The following is a 16509-nucleotide window of genomic DNA, read 5'->3' as shown; positions in this document are numbered from 1 at the left end:
TTCTTCAAACTTTCAGCAAAAGCTTATTTCTCTATTTAACCCACCACCACACAAACATTTAATCATTCAAGTAATCAATCAACCACAATTTTGAAAGAAAACAACCAAACCAAGATTAAAATATACAACACTTTGGGTAATGTAAGAACTTAAGATGGTTGCTTGTTTATATAAGCCCTATGGATATAAATTGGAACCAAGCCTTGTAGTGAATGATAATTTATGCTTGCTATAACGCCCCAACCTGGGTCTGTCAGGGAGCACTATGTCTCTCCTCCTCCACTTAAACCAGACAACAGGGGGCGGGCCTTATCAGACTAATGACTAGCTCCACAAACCAACATGTGTCCTTTTCAGTGTGATTTTGTCCTTACTCACACACTTCCTGAGAAAACTTCCCAGGTGGTCATCCATCCCAAGATTGCTCCAAGCCAAGCACACTTAACTATGAAGTTCTTATGGGAAGACTCCCGAAAAGAAAGGTGCACCTTGTTGATATGGGTAGTAACATATAATCCTTTAAGTCTTTCATTTATGAGGTATCACATTCTTCCCCCACTTACAGAACGCAACGTCCTCATTGCGAACCCACATTTCTAAACCTAGGTAATGTGAATCTCATCACACTTCCGACTGAGTGTTGGCTCTGATACCATTTGTAATGCCCCAACCTGGGTCTACTAGGGAGCACTACGTCTCTCCTCCTCCACCTGGACCAGACAACAAGGGGTGGGCCTTATCAGACTAATGACTGGCCCCACAAACCAACACATGTCCTTTTCAGTGTGTTTTTATCCTCACTCGCACACTTCCTGAGAAAACTTCCCAAGTGATCACCCATCCCAAGATTGCTCCAAGTCAAGCACGCTTAACTATGGAGTTCTTATGGGAAGGCTTCCGAAAAGAAAGGTGCACCTTATTGATATGAGTAGTAACATCTAATCTTTTATGTCTTTCATCCATGGGGTATCACACTTGCTGATATAAAGCTTTGTATTAATGGATTTGCTTCTTCAATATGATGTGCAATATAAGATTCAATACACTTTCCAAAAGCGTAGTCTTTAAATAAAGTTTTAGTTAAAGAGTCTTTGGGGTGTTAACCAAACAACGTACTCTCTTGTGGTTCTGCAAAGTATTGATCAACCAACGTACTCATCTACGGTTTCTGCAAGCCCAAAAACAATTTATACTTCAGTTTACTTAATTTCCAAACTTCGTAGTATAAATGATTAAGAATTTAAATCATCCACGCAATTTATATGTGCTAAAAATAAAGAGTAAGGGAAAAAGAGAGTGAAACTGGGATTTTTACGAGGTTCGTTTTATACCCAGCCTACGTCCTCGCCATTTACACACTCCTTCAGTAGGTTAGAGCCCGCCTCTCCAAATGATATCCCTTTACTCGGTCACTCCTTCAATTAGGCTAGAGCTCGCCTCTCCAAATGATATACCCTCGTTCGGTCCAATGATTCAACACTCGAACCGTCAATCAATCTACTAAATATATTTGAAACAAGATGTACAAAAATTGCCCCTAAAAGAGCTGATTAGTACAGTTCAAAACTATATATTTCAATGTAATTCACAATATGAAATTCAGATTGAAGCTGTAGAAGTATTTCATCGTATGATTCTTTCAATGGATGAAATAATTAGTAGTTGTAGCACAATATTAGTGAGAGAATCAGCAAGACTTTAGTAAACTTCGTGCCAATTTACAGCAAAAGAGAGTTTTGAGATTTTTAGAACACTTAAGAGAGATTTTGAATGCTAAATTGAATTCTTATATATTGAATCAATATAACTTAGGTGTATTCATAGATATAGAAAAGTATCTAACTTGTTTCCCAAGTTTACTTAGAGTAGGGCCCAAGATTTAAATAAGTTTGAGTCCCAAGCAATTGAAAATTTCAAAATATGTCTGTTATTTTTTTTTAAAAAAAATGTTTCCGCGTGACAGTTGACTGTGAGGACTTTGGCAGTCGGCTGTCATTGTATTTCACATTTAAAATTCACAAACAGTAAGGTGGCAGTTTCCTGTCAACAGGGAGTCAAGTGCCTATCACTGAACAACTTAATTTTTTTTAAAAGACCAGAGGGGTGACAGACGACTGGAAAAACATAGTCAGTCGTCTCAAGTTGCACTGATAGTCGCCTGTCCAGTTCTAGATAGTTGACTGTCATGTTTCTGTCTGTTTATTTAAAATCCTTTAGCATGACAGTTGACTATCCATGTGCAGTCAGTCCCCTATCAACAATTTTTTCTTGTTTTAAAATATTTTTGTTCTCTCTCTTCTTTGCTTATTCAATCTTGGAATATCAATTTTTTTTCCTCTGAAAAATATGTTCCAAGACTTAAAACTAAGGTCTCTAAGTCTCATTTGCCTAATGAGCTTCAAAATGAAAAGTCATACTTGAATCATACTTGAAGTATTTACAAAGTTTGTTCTAAAGACTCATTTGACTCTTCTTTGCTTTAAGTTCTCTTTATAACTGAGCTTCAATGATCCTAAATTTGATGTGAGTTTTCAAGATTTATCTCTCTTGATCTTTCAATATTACTTTAGATTTTGAGCTTCATTGATCTTTGAGCTTTCCATGTTGATCACTTGTGCTTTCATTCTTGAAGCTTTTTCTTTAATATTAATGCTCTCATGATCTTCATGTTTTAATCTATGTCTTAAGCTTGATATAATCATCCTTCTTTGAAGTACAAACTTTCCTTGCATTCAACAATGAGTCTTGAAAAGACATCACTAAACAAAGCATATTTAGTTCTACTTGTTTGTTAGCATAAAAACAGAATGTTAAGCCTTGTAAGGCCAACAATCTCCTCCTTTTTGATGATGACAAACAAGAAGTAAAAATTGGAGTGAGCCTTAAAAAGACTCCCCCTTTTAATAAGCATCATCTTAACAATATTCTCAAGATCAATATTAATTTCAAAAACTCTTTTACAATCATGCTCGTCACTTCATTTAAGTTCAAGTTTATCAATCAATATCAAGTACTTCTTTTCCTTTTGATATATATATATTATGTTCATGCTCAATTTTTTTAATACCATACTCAATTTTTGCTTAAAACTTCTCCCCCTTTGACATTATTCAAGATACTAATTGTTCATTTTATGATACCAATTTAAAATTTAATTCATGATATCAATTTAAAATTTTAACTAATTTATGATACCAATTTATTAATATAGAAACGATCATAATATAAGCAATAAGTCATAACACTCCCCCTGAATTCAATACATTCAGTTTTATTACCAATTATGCTTTTATCATCCCATGTTTCAAAACATTGATTCACATCATATATCAAATATCAATATCATGCCTATATCATCAATGTCATACCATGCTCATAGATATATCATACTTTGTCATGCTCAAAAGACAAATTGAACTTTTAGATTGTAATACCAAGTGAGCTTTTAAATTTTGATATCAATTAAAATATTCATGGATACCAAATTATTTTATAGATACCAAAGCCATTATCACATCATACATAGCTCATGGATACCAATATAACTATTATATCTTTCATAGCTCATAGATATCAATATAAAGAGCAGTAAGTTTATCCATGTGATTCATCAATAGCATGCATGGTCAAGAATTAATCTCATATCAAAATTCATACTTATGCTCAATAATCTCATGCTCAAATTTTTAACATAGTGAGCCATAAATTTTCAATATAAGTCAAGTCACGTCATACACATGTAGCATATAGTATATTGAAAACTAAAGTACTCATGTAATAAGCTCAATTTGATATTTTCTTAATATTTTCTTAAGTTAAGCCTTGTAAAAATCATCCTATGATCTTGGCCAACAATGTTATTTGTGTTTTTATGTGTTTCAATAAACACTTTGAGATTTTCTAGACTTTTTATCCAGGTACCCATACCTTTTTTGGTCCAATAGGTTTCACAAGGGATGTTTCTTTTACTCTCTATATTTGTTTAGTCTTCACACCCTTTCTTTTAAATGGACATTCAAACTTTATGTAAAGACCCAGAAATTTAAAAGGATTAAAATAATTTGAAAATAAATAAATAAATAAATAATAGATAAATAAATAAAAGGAATAATGTGGGAAAAAGAAGAAAAAAAATTAAAAATAAAGAAATTAAATTAAATTAAGATAAATTAAATAATTAAATAATTAGTTATTAAATTAAACATTTTTACATTGGATTTAAAAAAAACTAATTGAAATAAGATATGTATATATATATATATGATAAGTATAAGTTAAAGAGAGATATATATATATATATATATATATATATATATATATATATATAAAGTAAAAGTTAAAGTAAAGAAGAAAGAAGAAAGAAAGAAGAAGAAGAAAGGAGGAGAAGTCAGAAGGCACGCTGCCCCCCCCCCCCCTCTGCAAATTTCTGCTGCGGCCACGCTTACTCCGTCTCCGTCTCTCTCCTTTTCTCAAATTTTCGATGAGTTTGCGGCGGATCAAGAAACAGAAGATGCTGTTGGATTCCTGGTTTCGCTCCCAATATTTCTATTGGAGTAGATTTTTCATGGGAATGGCTTAGGCACTGCTCCTGGGGAAAGGTAATTTTTTCTAATTTTCTCAATTTTGCTATTAATATGCGGTTAAATCGACGATCGAGTACCACCACGTGATCCTAGTCATCGTCGTCATTATTTTGGCGTACGTAATTTTTCAATTGGGGTTTTCTAAACTCCACTCCAAAGTGAAAGTGGGATTTGGAAAATTTGGTAATTTGACTATATTTAAGGGTATAATTATTTATTGGGTATTTAAGAGCCTAGGAAGTATTAAAATAATATTTTATTTAGAATTAATTTAATGAAATTAGGATTTTTGATTCAGGGTCCGGGTGAGCGCCGCATGTCTTTTTCGGGATCCCTATTGGCATAGTTCAAGAAATCAGGTAAGGGAAAAATTTATATATTAAATCAGGTTTTTCATGAATTAAAAATGAATATGTGTTATTTATGTATATATGTTTTTATGTGGGTTTAAAATGCCAACCATGAAATTTATGTTTTTTGAGCCTAGGATTGTCGACATAGTTGTGTATATGTGAAAGTGAACGAATGGAAGTGAAAAGAATTTTTTAATGAATTAAATAAGAAATGAAATGTATTTTGAGCATATAAATGTTAAATGTGGGTTGGCTTATTTTATGAGAAATATGTATGAATTTTACTGTTAAATTGTGTGGCATGAGATTCTACGCAAATATATGTTAAATGTAAGAGATGCAGGCTAAGTAAGTAAAGCAATGAGAATAAAATATGATAAGGACAATGTTGCATGTGTATGTTAAATGCAACCATGTAAAGGTACAACAGCTGAAAGCTGGGTTAGCAGATTCTAGCGCATTTCTATGTGGACTAACTGTAGCAGATTCTAACGCATTTCTATGTAGACTAACAAATGACGGCTAAAGAGTGACTGTAGTACAAAGGAATGAAATGAAAATGTTATGAAATGAAATGACAATGAATGATAATGCAATGAAATGAAATGTGAAATGTGAATGATACAAATGGGAAAGAGTTACTTAAAGTGAAACGCAAGGAAATGTTAAGTTATGAACATGAAATAATGTGAATGATTGAATAACGATGGAAATAATGATGTATTATGATATTAGAACTATCTATGTATGTAAACATGTTACAATTGCGTGAGGCGTACCTTTTGCCTGAGGACTTGCTGGGTAAGGCGAGTACACTAGTAGTTATAGATGTAGCAGTAGCCGCATAACGTACTAGGACAGAGGGAACCTACTTGTATGGGCGGGTAGATTTTCCCATCCTTAGGGTCTTTACCGATAAACTTCTGTATGAACCGCGTGAGTACGAGATCAGTTTATCACTTGAGGGCTTACTGAGTAAGATGAGTACCCTGGTATGCTTTAGCTGTGACCTTTGGGTTGCCTTAATATCAGAGCAGAGGGGTGCTACTTGTATGGGCGGGTAATCACCTCTATCCTCGGGTAATTTTATAGGGTAAACATTTGCATGTGTTTGATTAGGTTCAGGGAATGATTTTAGAACTTATGTTAACGATTTTCAAATGTTAATTAATATGTCATATATAAACTCATATTGGCCACACACTGTTTTAATATATTGTTTCTTCCCTTACTGAGATGTGTCTCACCCGAATATAAATGAATGTTTCTTTTTCAGGATTTTCTCAACATCGAGCTTTGAGAGCTCGAGGTTTTTATAACATTATTGAGAAGTATTAAAAGAAAAAAAAGGTATATTTCTATGTTAATTTTGGGATGTATAAAATTTATGTTTTATGTCTTTATGTTATAAGTCAGTTATGAAAGGAATGTTTATGAACATACTGAAATGTTTTGGAGATGTATGTATTTTTGGAAATGGATATGGATGGTTGTGAAACATACTGGTATTTGTGGATAATATTTTGGAGACATGTATATATTTGAATACAAGTTAAAATTAGTAAACTTTGGTATTATGTTATATGAAGATTATGGTTATGTTTTTCACTGCGTATATTATGGATTATGGATTATGGATTATCAGGATTTTATCAGGTGTAACGCACCGGACTTGGGTTTAAGGGTTCGGGGCGTCACACTTTATATGTCTATTTTTATTATATTGATAGCATATGGTGTTAGTGTAGGCATTAGAAGATGTGCTAGCATAATCTTTGGATGCCTTTGAAAAATAACCCATGTAAAAATTCTTTTTCTTTTTATTTTCAACCTTATTAAATCCAATGCCTTCTTTGTTTAAGGTCATCATTTCCGAGCCTATCATTTTGTCAAAGTTTTCCTTTCCTTTTGTGATTTCTCTAATTCTTGAGATAATTTTCTGATTTTATCCTTTAATTCAGAAATATATATATCTTTCTCATATTGCATAGAGGATAGGGATCGAAGGTCTTCTATCATCTTTTCATTCATGCTTTCTAATTTCTTGATTTTCAAGTCTTTTTCTTTTTCAGCAAGATTTTTAGCTTCTAATTCTTTTATTGTAACTTCATACTTATTTTCTATTTCCTTGAGTTTTGAATCTTTATTATTTTCAGCAATCTTAATTGATTCTAGATCTTTCATCATTTCATCATTCTTATTTTTCAATGATGTGTTTTGTTTAGTTACTTTGATTAACATCTTATGGACTTTGAATAAATCATTTTGTAATTCATCATAAAATGACATACACTCATCATTGGATTCATTTGATGAATCACTACAAGAATTATTTAAGGATTTGGATGAGGAGCTTTCCTCATTGTCCCAAGCCATAAAACAAGTATAAGCAACCTCTTGGTCACTTGATTCATATTCCGAACTACTTGTACTCATGTTATCCCAAGTAATGGCTTTCATGGCCCTTTTGTTTTTCTTCTTAGACTCTTTCTTTAGTAGTGGACATTCCGATTTTATATGTCCAGCTTTGTTGTAATTATAACATGTGGGGGTTTTATTTTTGGATTTCTTTTTGCTAATTTCTTCTTCTTCTGATTCGAAATCTTGGTTTTTTCTTTTGACTTTGTTTTTCCTTCTAAGGATTTTTGCAAGTTTCTTAGATATGAAGGCTAGTTCATTTTCATCCATTTCTTATTCACTTCTAGAGTTCTCTTTTGAGACTTTGAAGGCTATTGATTCTTGGGCTTTGGTTTTTCCACTCCTTTCATTCATGGCCATTTCGTATGTGAGTAAAGAACCTATTAGCTCATCTAAGGAGGTGTTTTTCAAGTTTCTTTCTTCCATTATGGCAGTGGCTTTTGGTTCCCATATAGATGACAGCCCTCTAAGAATTTTTCTTATCATCTCATAGGTAGTGTAGGTTTTTCCTAAAACATTTAGGGAATTTATTATGTGAACGAACCTAGTGTACATGCTATTTGTAGATTCATTTGGATTCATCTTAAAGGCTTCATATTCACTTGTAAGCATATCAATCCTATTATCCCTAACATCTATAGTGCCTTCGTAAGTAACTTCTAGTTTGTCCTATATTTACTTAGCCGAATTGCAAGTCATTACTCTATTAAATTCATTAGCATCTAAGGCACAATACAAGGCATTTATGGCACTTGAGTTTATTTGAAGCATTTTGTAATCTATATCGGTAAAGTCATTTTTCTCTTTAGGAATTTTTTTTCCATCTACTATTTTTGTAGGAATTCTATCTCATTCCATAACAACTTCCCATGCTTTCCAATCCATATGTTGAAGATAGATTTGCATTCGTTTGTTTTTTCCAAAAAGTGTAGTTATGTCCATAAAAGATAGGAGACCTAATTGAATATTGTCCCTCTCCAGAGGGAGCTACGCCTATGTGAGCCATTAAGATTTTTTATAGCTACTAATTAAGATTTATTATAACCCCGCTCTGATACCAATTGAAAACTAAGATGTAGTTCCAAAAGGGGGGGAGGGTGAATTGGTTTTTAAAAATATTCTTTTAAATCTTTTTAGGAATTCTTAGCTTATTGTTGATTCTTCAAACTTTCGGCAAAAACTTATTTCTCTATTTAATCCACAACCACACAAACATTCAATCATTCAAGTAATCAATCAACCAAACCAATCAACCACAATTTTGAAAGCAAACAAGCAAACCAAGATTAAAATATACAGCACTTTGGGTAATGTAAGAACTTAAGATGGTTGTTTGTTTATATAAGCTCTATGGATATAAATTTGAACCAAGCCCTGTAGTGAATGATAATTTATGCTTGCTGATATAAAGCCCTGTATTAATGGATTTGCTTCTTCAATATGATGTGCAATATAAAATCCAACACTCTTTCCAAAAGCCTTGTCTTTAAATAAACTTTTAGTTAAAGAGTCTTTGGGGTGTTGATCAAACAATGTACTCCCTTGTGGTTTCCGCAAAATATTGATCAACCAACGTATTCCCTTTCGGTTTCCGCAAACCCAAAAATAATTTATACTTAAGTTTACTTAATTTCCAAACTTCATTGTTGGAATTGGTGTAATTCCAAGAGGGGGGTGAATTCGGTTTTAAAAACTTTTCGGCTAATTTAAACGTTTCACCGATTCACCACATATCATATCTCATTCAACATATATACATGTGTGTAAAATGATTTTAACACTGAAAGCAAACATACACGTATGCAGTATATCTTATTTAAATTAAATGCGTGTATGCAAATAATTAAGACATTAAACAATCATTCATACATATGCTGAAATTTAAGTGCAGGAATTTAAATAAGATATAGAGAGACACAAGATTTGTTATCGAGGTTCCGCCAAATCGGCCTACATCCCCGCCTTGGGCATACTTCCCAAGGATGCCACTATACCTGCTCACTTAATCGGGCGGAGTAAAAGTCTTTTACATCCTCTCCTTACGGGGCGAGGAAAACCCCAACTCAATTACTAGGTTGAGCCGAACTAGTCTCACTTATGGGGCTGAGACACCCTAGTACTCCCTAGTTTAATTAACGGGCTGAACCCAACCAGTACATTAAAACCAATTTTGTACATGAAAATGCTTATGAAAAATTCAAGCAGAAATGTACACAATAAGCTCAATAAAAATATGCATTCCAATGATATGAAATAATGCTCAGGGTAGTAAGGGTGCTTAACTATATTTAAACCCTAATAAAAAGTTTTCTCCAAAAATATATTTCAATAATAATATAGGAGAACCTAGGGTTTTGCTCTTTCAATGATTTTTGCACAAATAGAATATATATGAAAAATGAGTATTATGGTCTCCAACAAAGATTTATGCAAATTAGAAATACTTGGAGAATCTAGGAGTTAGGCTTAATAAAATATTTGTGCAATAAATAAATTCTCCCAAAAATATTTATCATGAAAATAATGAGGAGAAACCAAAGCTATACTCTCAAAAAGATTTTCAAGAATAAAGAATAAGTGAGAGTAAGCATATAAAAGTAAATGCCCAAAAATAAATATACTCTTTTCAAGAGTAATTTTGAAATGAAAGAGTGGAAGAGAGTTGGAGAGTTTTGTATAAAAAATTTGGCCTCAAAAGAATGATTTAAACAATAAAAAACATTTTGAGGGAACTTTGATTAACAATGGATTAGAGAGAAAATTTGGGTTAATCAAAGTTGCTAATCTGGAGTTATGAGGGGGTATTTATAGATTTTCAACAAATTTGACCATTAAGGGACACGCTCAGTATTTTGAAAAGTTTAATTAAATTTTATTGACGTTTTAATGCATTAAAAAAATTCCAACCCGAGAGCTCCGGTCGACCACTTTTGTGGTTCGGTCGATCGTGGAGCCAAGTTCAGTCGACTTGGGAAATTTTGAACTAAGAGTTCGGTCGATCGGACTTAGTGTCCTAAGGGAAATTTTCCATTTTAGCGCGGTTCGGTTGACAAGGAGATTTTGAACTATGAAGTTCGGTCGACCAAGACGTTGGGGCATCTCCCGAGAACCTTCGGTCGACTAGAGCGTTGACGTTCATTTTCTAGTCGGTCGACCGAAGAGTCAATGTGTTGACCTAGGGAAGTTCGGTCAACTAGGGCTTGTATATATTCTTCTGGTCGGTCGACTGAGCGGTCAAAACGTTGACCCGGTGGGAGTTCGATCGACCGAGTAACTCAGTGTAACTGAGTTCGGTTGACCAAACATGCCATACTTGGACATTTCGATCATTTTTCTCTTATAAAAATTTTCCTATTCATATGATAATTAATGCTAAAACTATAGGGCATATTTTTATGAAGTATAGGGAGTCCTAAGGTCAGTTTAAGGCCTTTGAGAAATAACCCTAAGATCATTTGGTCCCTATGGTCATTCTATGGTCATCTGAGCGTTTGAAACATATCATGCAGATGCATGCATTATTACAGACCAAAGATAAAAATTAAATGCAATACAAATAAAACACAAATGTCTTCTTTTTTCTTCTTTACTCTTTAATTCTATGGAATACGCCAGATATGAACTTTATGTTCCTTCAGGTTTCCATGTCCTTTACCTCATGTGTGTGTTGAATTATGAGCCTGTTCAAAAACACTAAATGCATACATGAGATACTTGTACTTTGTCAGCATCAAAATAAGGATCGGACTTAAAAAGTAAACATTCGTAGTATAAATAATTAAGAATTTAAATCATCCACGCAATTTATATGTGCTGAAAATAAAGAGTAAGGGAAAGAAAGAGTGAAATCGGGATTTTTACGAGGTTCGGCTTATACCCAGCCTACGTCCTCGCCTTTGGCAAACTACCAAAGGATTACTAAAATTAGTTTCTTTGCCGGGTGGAACAACACCATTTACACACTCCTTTAGTAGGCTAGAGCTCGTCTCTCCAAGTGATATCTCCTCACTTGGTCACTCCTTCAATTAGGCTAGAGCCTGCCTTTTCAAACAATATATTGTTGTTCGGTCCAATGATTCAACACTCGAACCATCAATAAATTTGCTAAAAAGATTTGAAACAAGATGTACAAGAATTGCTCCTAAAAGAGCTGATTAGTACAGTTCAAAATTATATACTTCAATGTAATTTACAATATGAAATTCAGATTGAAGCTTTAGAAGTATTTCACCATATGATTCTTTCAATGGATGAAAGAATTAGTAGTTGTAGCACAATATCAGTGAGAGAATCAGCTAGACTTTAGTAAACTTCGTGCCAATTTACAGCAAAAGAGAGCTTTGAGAATTTCAGAACACTTGAGAGAAATTTTGAATGCTGAATTGAATTCTTGTATATTGAATCAATATAACTTGGGTGTATTTATAGATGTAGAAAGGTATCTAACTTTTTCCCCAAGTTTACTTGGAGTAGGGTCCAAGATTTAAATAAGTTTGAGTCCCAAGCAATTGAAAATTTCAAAATATGTCTGTTATTTTTTTTTTAAATTTTTCCGCGTGACAGTCGACTGTGAGGACTCTGGCAGTCGGCTGTTAGTGTATTTTACATATAAAATTCACAAACAGTAAGGTGATAGTTGTCTGTCAACAGGGAGTCAGGCTCCTATCACTGAACAACTCATTTTTTTTTTTTAAAAGATTGGAAGGGTGACAGACAACTGGCAAAACACAGTCAGTTGTCTCAAGTTGCACTGACAGTCGCCTGTCCAGTTCTAGACAGTTGACTGTCATGATTTTGTCTGTTTATTTAAAATCCTTTAATATGGCAGTTGACTGTCCATGTGCAGTCAGTCGCCTATCAACAATTTTTTCTTGTTTTAAAATATTTTTGTTCTCTCTCTTCTTTGCTTATTCAATCTTGGAATATCAAATTTTTTTTTCTTTGAAAAATATGTTCCAAGACTTAAAACTAAGGTCGCTAAGTCTCATTTGCCTAATGAGCTTCAAAATGAAAAGTCATACTTGAAGTACTTACAAAACTTGTTCTAAAGACTCATTTGACTCTTCTTTGCTTTAAGTTCTCTTTATAGTTGAGCTTCAATGATCCTGAAATTGATGTGAGCTTTCAAGATTCATCTCTCTTGATCTTTCAATATTACTTTAGATTATAAACTTCATTGATCTTTGAGCTTTCCATGTTGATCACTTGAGCTTTCATTCTTGAAGCTTTTTCTTTAATATCAATGTTCTCATGATTTTCATCCATGCCTTAAGCTTGATATAATCATCCTTCTTTGAAGTACAAGCTTTCATGAATTCTTTAACCATCATTCATCATTGAGTCTTGAAAAGACATTACTAAACAAAGCATATTTAGTTCTACTTGTTTGTTAGCATCAAAACAGGATGTTAAGCCTTGTAAGGCCAACACATGTCAGCAGGTAAAAGTAGAGCACTAGAGGCCAACTGGACCACTACAGCCACTTGATATCCCTAAGTGGAAGTGGGAGCATATCTCGATGGACTTTGTATCAGGGTTGCCTTCGATAGTGCATGGGCAGAATGCTATCTGAGTTATTGTGGATCGACTGACAAGGACTACGCACTTCGTCCTGCTTAGAGTCAGTTACTTTATGAATAGGCTGGCAGAGCTTTATGTACAAGAAATTGTACGACTCCATGGCGTCCCGATTTCTATTATTTTAGATCAAGATCCATGACTTAATTCTCGGTTCTGGAAGAGTTTGCAGGACGCTTTGGGATCTCAACTCACTTTCAATACCGCGTTTCACCCACAGAGGGATGGGCAGTTCGAGAGGATCATTCAGATTTTAGAGGATATGCTGCGGCGTGTGTGCTAGATTTTGGGGATAGTTGGATTCGGTATCTACTGCTTGTTGAGTTTGCATATAATAACAATTATTAGACCAGTATCGAGATGGCACCATATGAGGCTTTGTATGGTCGCCGGTGCTGATCTCCATTGTAGTGGGATGAGGTAGGTGAGCGAAAAATTTTGGGGCCAAATTTAGTTCAGCAAACCTTTGCAAAGGTTGAGCTTATCAGGGAGAGGATTAAAGCAGCACAGAGTCGACAGAAGAGTTATGCGGATATTCGTCGACGGGAACTAGAGTTCGAGATTGGTGATATGATATTTTTGAGGATTGCTCCGATGAAAGAGGTGATGAGGTTTGGGAAGAAAGACAAGTTAAGTCTTAGGTACATTAGGAAATTTGAGATCCTAGAAAGAATTGGTCCAGTTGCCTATCGAGTGGTGTTACCCCCAGCATTGTATAGGGTTCATAATGTTTTCTACATATCAGTACTAAGGAAGCACATGCCAGATCCTTTGTGATACCTCGTGAAAGAAAGACTTAAAAAGATTAGATGTTACTACCCATATCAACAAGGTGCACCTTTTTTTTTTTTTCAGGAATCTTCGCATAAGAACTCTACGGTTAAGTGTGCTTGGCTTAAAGTAATCTTAGGATGGGTGACCTTCTGGAAAGTTTTCTTAGAAAGTGTGTGAGTGAGGATAAAACACATTGAAAAGGACATGTACTGGTCTGTGGGGCCAGTCATTAGTCTGATAAGGCCCACCCCCTGTTGTCTGATCCAAGTAGAGGAAGAGAGACGTAGTGCTCCCTGAAAAACCCAGGTTGGGGCGTTACATCCTTTGCACATGATAAGTTATGAGCCTTTGGAGATTGGGGATGCTCTAGCATACGAGAAGGTACCAGTTCAGATTCTGGATTGGAAAATATAGGAATTGCATACTAAGGATATATTATTAGTGAAGGTGCTCTGGCGTAATCACGTAGTAGAGGAGGCTTCTTAGGAGTTAAAGACAAAAATATGCTAGAAATACCCACAACTTTTAAGAGAGGTTTAACCCCAGATAGATTAGTAGGCAACATAGGTAAGTGTTAGTTTTATTTGCAGGTTAGGTAAGGTAGGTTTGTTTAGTTTATTAGTTTGTTATGGTTTCTGTATATGGATGGTCTTTGGAAGAGTTTTGTATGATATTGTAATCTTTTGAGACTTTGTGTGTAACAACAATATTCTTCCGTCATAAGTGATGGTAATTAATAAACTTGGGTTGGGGCTGCTATGTGGGTGGCTACCGAATCTTCGGTAGAGATGGATCGTGATTTTAGAAAGTGATTAGTATAAGTTAGCGAATTTCGAGGACGAAATTCTTATAAGGAGGGGAGATTGTAGAAACCCGAACCTAGAAAATAAAAGAAATAAATAAGAAAAGAAGAAATGAAATTTAAAAAGGGCAAAGCAGTAGGGTTCGTTGACGAATCCCCTAATTTCATCGATAAATGCTTTTATGTTTCTCGTCGATGAAGTTTAGGCGTCGTCTATGATGAAATCCCAAACAACAAGAATTTCAAACTTAAGGTTTGTCGACAAACCCTTCCTTTCGTCGACGAACATCCTTCTGCAATTCATGGACGAAGGCACCATTTCGTCGACGAATGCGTCTAGGTCAACGACCTATAAATAGCTTTGGAATTACTTGATTAAGAAATCAGAAAATATCTCTCTTTCTCTCTCTAAAAATCGCACCCCTCACTCTCTCTCTACGATATCTCGCCATTCGTTTCTAGAATGGACAATCAGAAGTTACCATGAGGATAGGGGAAGTTCTCTACAAGTCTAGCGGAGTGAATTTTTGAACAGGGTCTTTCTAGGCATCACTCTAAAGTTGAGGTAAGGATAGAAATGAGCCTTCTGTCTAGCATATAACTAGTTAAATAGAGTGTATGGATCTGGGGATATTTAATGGTTGCTAATCTGGGGTTTGTGTTTATTAAATTGGGGAAATGTGTTTTCAGGGTTCTAAAGCCCGTATCACTGTTGGGTGGGTTATAGGAGCGTTGTAGGAACTCTCCTAGTGAACAGGTAAGGGGATTATGTTAAGTCGGGATTTTTCTAAAGTTGAACTGATTAAATTGTTATATATGTATATTTATGTTTTCAGTTATTATTACAAAAACAAACCGTTCAAAATGAAATTTTCAAACCTAGGATATATGATATGGTATTTTGAGTAAAAATGAACTGTGGAAAGTTTGGTAAATATACTGTGTTTCTTGGTTGCCTACGAGTTATGTTCAAAGTACTAAAATCGTGTAGCAGATGAATACTATTTTGAGGGTTATTGAATAACCGAGCTTGTCAATGGTTTTGAAATACTAGAACTATTTGTCAAAAATATAGGGATTTTATTTAGCGGTTGAGAACCAAGTGTTATATAACGGCCGTGGGCCGAGATTTTATTTAGCGGCTGAGAGTCGAGTGTTATATGACGGCCGAGAGTCGAGATTTTATTTAGCGGCAGTGAGCCGAGTTTTATATGACGGTTGAGAGCTGAGTTTTATATGACGACCGAGGGCCGAGTTTTTATAATACAACATGGTTTATACTAAAGACATTTTTATTACTTAAATTGCATCATATTCTTTAAGAACTCTGAGAACCAATTATGTTATGAGCACGATACCGTTGCTAGAGATTCAGTAGTTGACCACGTGAGCCCACACTGTGTTGGATAGAAGTGTAGGGTGGTCCCAACCAATTAGCCTCAGTAGAGGGTGTACCTTCCTTGGAAGTCCGAACCAGGAAGTGGTGAGGCAATTGAACCCGCAATTGAGTTGTGGATGCCTGCAATCGTAGTTAGCAGCAGATGTATGATTTTGACTTGTCTGGGTTGATCCCCCAGGGCTTAGTTCAGCCTTTGGACCACACAACCCGTACCATGGGGGAAGTAAATGATGTTTAGTCATAGGGAGTATCTTTTATGCATATCTGTAGAGTTATGTAAATGATGTTACTTATTTACCGAATTGTTTATACTATGGAAACGAGATGATTATTTTCAACTATGTAAAGTGAGTACAATGTGAAATAACTATTTTCAGTTAAATGAAGGATGTATGTTTTCTGTAAACATTAAATGCATGCTGACCACACATTGATATTAACTTAATCTTCCTTACTGAGAAGTGTCTCACCCCAATATACAAATTATCTTTTCAAGACCATCTCTAGGTTGAGTTTAGTGAACTCCAGAGCAGTGTGATAGCCAGTTAGTTTTTGTGAGTGTCAGTAAGAACTCTACTGTATTTAAGTTGGGTTTGAAGCCCT

This window comes from Malania oleifera, chromosome 2 (genome assembly GCF_029873635.1).
Source record: "Malania oleifera isolate guangnan ecotype guangnan chromosome 2, ASM2987363v1, whole genome shotgun sequence".
Classification (NCBI taxonomy): domain Eukaryota; kingdom Viridiplantae; phylum Streptophyta; class Magnoliopsida; order Santalales; family Ximeniaceae; genus Malania; species Malania oleifera.
Note: the sequence above shows the minus strand (reverse complement) of the source record.